This window comes from Ailuropoda melanoleuca, chromosome 12 (assembly GCF_002007445.2).
Source record: "Ailuropoda melanoleuca isolate Jingjing chromosome 12, ASM200744v2, whole genome shotgun sequence".
Classification (NCBI taxonomy): domain Eukaryota; kingdom Metazoa; phylum Chordata; class Mammalia; order Carnivora; family Ursidae; genus Ailuropoda; species Ailuropoda melanoleuca.
This window is the reverse complement of record NC_048229.1, coordinates 16202681-16209950: the sequence shown is the minus strand read 5'-3', so window position 1 is coordinate 16209950 and position 7270 is coordinate 16202681.

The following is a 7270-nucleotide window of genomic DNA, read 5'->3' as shown; positions in this document are numbered from 1 at the left end:
TACTAATGGAATGAGAGCTTGTTGTGCTCTACACAACTCAACCCTTGGAATTAGATTGGGCATTTCCACCCTCATTTCCTGATCCACAGTAATTTTTGTGTGATACTTGCTTTTTATCGGAACTGCCATAAACCCAGCTTTACCAAGTTCCACATCCTCCAAAGGAACAGAGCTCCAACATTGAAACTGCAAAGGACCTTGAGCTAGCAGTTCGCACGGTGTCCAGCAGGTGTCGCTGTGGACCGCTCAAAAATCCTCTAAATAGTCGGCAGTACCCTGAGGCACCTGCCCACGGTCTGAGAGCTACAGACCTAATAATGGAGCAACAGCGACACGGTACTCAGTAAGTGGAAGCTGTGAGCTTCATCGCCATTCTCTCCTCCTGGGCGAGCAGCGATTTGCAAAGGCCGAGTTCAAGTAAGGCAAAAGGCTTCCCCCTTGGCCGTAGGAGATAGCACACGAGGGGTGCCCTTCCAGCCAGTCTCAGAGTTCTCTTGGAATTCACCTACCAACCCTAATCCCAACTCAGGGCCCACCTGTATTCAAACTCGGGCCACTCTTCCTCCCAGCCCCACTACCCTTTCACCCTTACCAAACAGTGGCTGGTATATGCGTTGTTAACCCGTTTTCTCATTTAACTCAACAGTCCCATGAGGTAGGTATTTTATCCTTTTTTAAGATTTTATTTATTCATTTGCAAGAGACAGAGCACAAGCAGGGGGAGTGGCAGGGGGAGAGGGAAAAGCAGACTCACCGCTGAGCAGGGACCCCGACTCAGGGCTCAATCCCAGGACCCTGGGATCACGACCAAGCTGAAGGCAGAGGCATAACCGAAGAAGCTCCCCAGGCACCCCGAGGTAGGTACTTTTATCCCATTTTACAGCTGAGAAAACTGAGGCTCTAAAAGGATATATAACCTGTCTAGTTGATGCATAGCAAAGCTGGGATTTGAACCCAAATCCCTCTGCTGCCAGAATCCAAGCCTTGACCGCTATTCCATGCTTTTTTTTTTTTTTTTTTTTTCTGGAGGCAGTTTGCTCTCACTAAATACTTGTTACTATCACTTTGGTGGCGGTGGTGGTTCTGGGTAATTCTGCCTATCGGCCTTGTCACTTTCAAGCTGGTTTTGCAGATTAAGAGACTAAGGTGCCAAGGAACAAAAAACAATGGTCAAGAGCACAGACTCTGGCCATGACTGCCTGAATTTGAGCCTGGCTCTGCCACTTACCAGCTGTGTGACCTTGGGCAACTAGCTTAACATCTCTGTGCCTTGGTTTCCTCTTCACTGGACCGGGCCTGAAAATACTGTCTGCCCCGTGAGTTGTTAGGAGGATTAATGAGGTAACATACACAAAGCGCTGTGCCTGGCTTACTGTAACCATACCCCAATATGGAATGATTGTCATTACATGGCTACTAACGTGAGTGCCCCACTCCTCTTGGCCAGGCTGAATTCTCTTCTTTTGCAAAAGTTTTTCCCATAAGAGTCCTTGCCCCCATCCCATATGACTCATATGCCCTGATTCTGGCATTCAAGGCCATGGATACCTCAAGCTCCAACCTCTCCCCAGCCACACTATCGGCCATCTCCAGGGCTCACCTGGAACTCTCTTCCACATCTATGCTTTTGCACAAGTTCTTTTCTCCTTGGACGCCAACCCCTGTTAACCTGTCCTGAAGATCTCCTGGGTCTCCTCCTGACCCCTTCTATTGCCAACGGCCACCGGAGCCTTCACAAGCCGGCATTCCCTACAGCCCTGGAGCAGGACCGCAGCACCAGGAAGCCCCAGACTGAGGGTTAAAAATACAGATTCATGGGGCGCCTGGATGGCACAGCGGTTAAGCGTCTGCCTTCGGCTCAGGGCGTGATCCCGGCATTATGGGATCGAGCCCCACATCAGGCTCCTCTGCTATGAGCCTGCTTCTTCCTCTCCCTCTCCCCCTGCTTGTGTTCCCTCTCTCGCTGGCTGTCTCTATCTCTTTCGAATAATAATAAAAAAAATACAGATTCGTGGCTCCGCACTCAGAGGGTTTGATTTTGTAGATCCCGAGTAAGGTCCAAATATACACGCTCTTTGCATCAAAGGACAAAGAACTGCGTATTGTTCTCTGCATAAGAGTGTTTGTGAAAGATGTGGAAGGACGTGCTCTAAGCTGTCAACATCAGTTACCTGGGGTGGGAAGGTATGTACAAACAAACAAAACAACAGCAGGGTTGGAGAAAGAAAGAAAAGAAACCTCAAAAAATATAACTATGTGAGGTGACGGATGTTAGCTAAAATATTGTGGTGATCATCTTGCAATATATACATATACCAAATCATCGCGTTGTACGCCTTCAACGGATACAATGTTTTATGTCAGTTACAGCTCTACAAAACTGGGGGTGGGGATTAGATTGTCGTGATAGTTGCACAACTTTGTTGCAATATCCTAAGACCATTAAACTGATACTTTAAATGGGTGAGTTATATGGTGAAGGAAGGAAGGGAGGGAAGGAGGGAGGAAGGAAAAGGAAAGGAGAAAGAAAGTGGGACCCCTGAGTGGCTGAGTCAGTTAAGTGCCTGCCTGCAGCTCAGGTCATGTCCCGGGGTCCTGGGATCAAGCCCACATCAGACTCCCTGCTCAGTGGGGAGCCTGCTTCTCCCTCTCCCTCTGCCACTTGCCCTGCTTGTGCTCTCTCACTTCTGCACGCTCTCTCTCAAATAAATATTTAATAATAATTTTATTTACTTATTTGAGAGCAACAGAGGGGGAAAGAATCAGAGGGAGAATCAGACTCCCTGCTGAACAGAGAGCCCGATGTGGGGCTCCATCCCAGGACCCTGGGACCATGCCCTGAGCTAAAGGCAGATACTTAACCGACTCAGCCACTCAGGTGCCCCAATAAGTCTTTTTAAAATTTTTAAAAAGAAAGAAAAGGAGTCTCCGAAAGACACTGCATGTTAGTGAAGGGATTTGGTGTGTGTGTGTCAGGATAAACCGCAGTGAGCCGTATGGAAAGATGGTCTCCAGAGAAATAATCCGTAGTTATCTCGAAATAGTGGGATTTCAGGTAATTTTCACGTTCATGCTTATTATTTTCTAAGTAATTTGAATACTTTAACATGAATACTTAATTTTTTATGTCAAAAAGTTTTTTTTTAAAGTAATCTCTACACCCAACGTGGGGCTCAAACCATGACACCCCAGATCCAGAGCTGCATGCTCTGCAGACTGAGCCAGCCAGGCGCCCTAAGATAAAGTTATTTTTATTTGAGTGGTGACTCCTCCCTGCCCCGCCCCCCCCCCCAAGAGCCAGGCTCCTCCAGGCTATGTTGGCGCTCACAACTCTGTTCCCCATCGCAGGTGTTCCTCTCTGGACCCCTACCTGGTGGTGAAACCCACGGTATGTCTATTCCTGGGCTCACAGAGTTCATAAATGCTGATCCTACACTCTGGAGTCTACACACACAGCACATGCCCCGGAAATACTTGTGGGATGGAGCCAATCCACGCTTTCTGAACCTGTTTCTTCTGACGGTGTCTTGTCAGTACAATTAGACTGTAAACTCCGTGAGAGCAGGAGAACCCTGCCTTCTTTTTATTTCCCTTACCCCTGCCCAGTTCTGACGTGGGCACATAGTGACCCTCAAGGGTAGAACAAAGCCAAGAAGAGACAGAAAAACGCCGGTGGAAGAGAGGGACCTGTGCCCCCGCAGTGCGTTCCTCCGTCTTGATGTCATCCTCCGCGTTGACAGCAGAGGGCGCTCTACTTCCACTCAGCAAAAGTTTCCACCGCTGCCGCCGCCTTAAAAACTCCCCGCCGCAGCGTGAAAAAGTTTCCGATTCCAAGGCCCTCATTGTTCCTGAATCAGACCCTGGCAGAAATTGATAGAGAGAATCTCTTCTTTGACGAAGACAGTGGGCAATTTTCTCAGGATCAGGCAAGTTGCAGAAACTCTGTCTCACACAGCTCCGTGGGTGTCTCCGTTGTGGCTTCTGCCCTCCGTGCGTTTAGAAGCAAAAGCCAGAGCCCAGAGAGACTTCGTATAATGCGCGGACCAGGAATCGAAGTGAAGCAGTCAATGCATTAGCCGGACTTCACGCGTCAGCCCCAGAGTTGGCAGTACTGCTGCCCAGACACCAAACTTGCCAGCTCTGCTGCGTACTAGCTCCGTGGCTAACCGAGTCCCAGAAGCACATCGAGCCTCCCTTCCCTCATCTGCAATCCCTTGCCTCATCTGCAAAGTCGGTAATGCGGGCCTCACGGGGTGGTTGTGATAATGCAACGAGAGAAACCTCTGTTGAGTCCCTGCAGCCAGCGGGCATCGATGAAATGTTAGTTTTCAGCCTGATAAAAATAGCTACTGTTTTGAGCACATACTACGCGCCCAGCCTCTGGACTCCACTCCCCCTGAAAACCAGGGCCCTCGCGAGGATACGAAGGGACAAGAGGGATATCGAGCTGAACCGGGCGGGGGTCCTCGGGACCTGGCATGGGGTCACATCCATTCACATGCCTCCGTGGCCTCGAGATTCACAGGTAATTGACAATCCAGAACAAATCGGCAAACAAGAACCAGGTGATCATGTTTCTGATGGAGAGCTACAAAGGAGCCTGGGAACGTTGGTTGTTTCAGGGGAGGGAAACCCAAAGACCGGAGGGCGGAGTGGGATGAAGGCTTGTCTTTTGTGCAGTTCATTTTTACAGGGTCCTGGCAGGATACAGCCGGCACGCTCAAATGAGATGACGTGGGGAGGCTTTCCGTAAAGGGGCTCTTTAGCAAAGTGCGAGCAGGTGTAGGAAAAGCCAAGGGCTGGAGTATCCGGGATGGGGGCTGGGGCCCGCACAGGTGAGGGTGGGAACGGCCTCCAGTGCTTTGGAAAAGGGCTGTCCTGAGGGGCCAGAACCACGTGACTCCAAGCCAGGAGGTGGGAGGGAGTAAATACCTGCATCTCCAGCGCGCTGACCTGCATCGCAATTTCCCGCTGGTCTTTCCACTTGCCAAAGGTAACCATCGGACACAGAGAGACTCCCGGGGCGCCGGGCAGGGTGCAGACCGGACCACCACACAACGGAGGTTACCGGGATACTGATGCGCTAAGAAATATGTATTTGGACTTCGTCCCTGGATCTTGGCACAGAGTCCCTAAATCCGTGTAAACTGGAGTGACAGGGGCGATAGGAGCATGTTTTTTTTACACTATTTGACCTTAGTTCTAGATTTAAGACCCGTTCTAGATTTAAGACCTTCCAAGATCTTGGGAATCTCAAGAGGGATAAAATTGTCTTTTTCTATGTTAATGAGATGACTGACGGCTGGTGGGCGGGGGCACTGTAGGGGCTCAATCCCAGAGGGGCCAGAACCCTAATAGAGGATTAGAAATTTCAGCCCCTCCCTGGGGCGCCTGGGTGGCACAGCGGTTAAGCGTCTGCCGTGACCCGGCGATCTGGGATCGAGCCCCACATCAAGCTCCTCCGCTATGAGCCTGCTTCTTCCGCTCCCACTCCCCCTTCTTGTGTTCCCTCTCTCGCTGGCTGTCTCTATCTCTCTCAAATAAATAAATATAATAATAAAAAAAAATTTCAGCCCCTACCACCCACCCCTGACCTCTAAGGACGGGGGAGGAGCTGCCGACGGAGTTAATCGTCAATGGTCAGTGATTTGATCAACCATAGCTGTCTAACGAAGCCTCCGTCAAAATCCTCAATGAGAGAGTTGGGAAAGCTTGCAGGTCGGTGAGCGTGTCCTGTGCCGGGAAGGTGGCGCCCCCCCTCCCCAACTCCACCGGGACAGAAGCTCCTGTGCTGCGGACCCTTTCAAATCCCGCCCTAGGTACCTCTTCCTCTGGCTGGTATTTGTACCCTTTATCATATCCTTTCTAATAAACCAATAATAGTCAAGTGTGTCCCTGAGTCCTGTGAGCCATTATAACAGATTATCGAAAACTGAGGATGGGGTCATGCATGGGAGCTTCTGATGTGATGCCAAGTCAGACAGAAGTGTGGGTACCCTGGGAGCCCAATACCTGTGACCAGCGTCTGAGATGGAGGCAGTCTTGAGGGACTAAGCCCTTAACCTATGGGGTCTGCGCTAAGCCTGGGTAGTGAGTGTCAGAACTGAATTAAAAGCTGAGGCTCTTAGAGTCTTTTTTTTTTTTTTTTTTTAAGATTTATTTATTTATTTGGGAGAGAGCGAGCAAGAGAGTGTGAGAGATGACCAAACTCCTCAACGCGTGGCTGGATCCTGGGACTCTGAGATGAGGACCTGACCCGAAATCAAGAGTGGGATGCTTACCTGATCCAGGCACCCCAGACTCCTAGAGGTTTATAGGGTATTTCTACCCACCGTTCATGGACCAAAATGCAGTCACATGGCCACCCCTAGTTGCAAGAGAAGCAGGGAAGTATCTCTATTCTAGGATCAGGATTCTGTTACTAAGAAAAAATGGGAAGAATGTCTATTAGATGTGTAACTAGCTATAAATGGTAATAGCTGTCCAGTCATTCAGCACTTACTGTATGCCAGACACAGTGGAGCGCTTAGTAAGTGTGGCCATGGTCAAACAAGATTGACATCTGCCCCTTCTGTAGCCGGGGAGACACACACACACACACACACACACACACACACACACACACACACAAAAGCCATTTGGGCATGGCCCCTTCACTGTGAGCTGCTCATATGAGAAGTCTTTGTAATGTGACCCCAAGCAGGGAGGGGTAATGTTCCCTTAGCATAATAAGGTCAGGGTTACTGGTTCTCACAAAATTCAATCAAAACGCGGTGACTTGGAGAAATATTAATTTTCCATGCAGATAGGGGGGAATGTTTTCAGAAGGAAATTAATCTTGGTGGTTGGAGATATGTTTGATTTTACATACACTGAGACGAGACCAGCCACTGTCTGGCATGGAAACCCCCACTGTTCCAGCCAACCCCGTTCTCCCCGCTCCTGCCCCCAGAGGAGTCAACAAATGGTGAGACCAAAGTCCCTCTGTTCCCCTCTGCAAGTCAGCAGAAACTCCGGAGAAGAAAGGCTTTTGATAGTCAGCGGACTCCGGGAACTGTGTACTTAGCAATTTACAAAAAGGGGCTTCAGTGGGGACTCTGACATTTTTACAGAGATGGGTGATGGCTGGAGCGGCAGGAGGAAGGGAGGGCATGAGTGGTGCAAAGGTAGGAGAGAGAAGTAGGCGGTGCGGAGAGGAGGGGAAGATCAAAGGGCTGCCATTTTGCACAACTCCAGGGTCACGTCCACCTACAGAGAAGAGAGGCCAGCC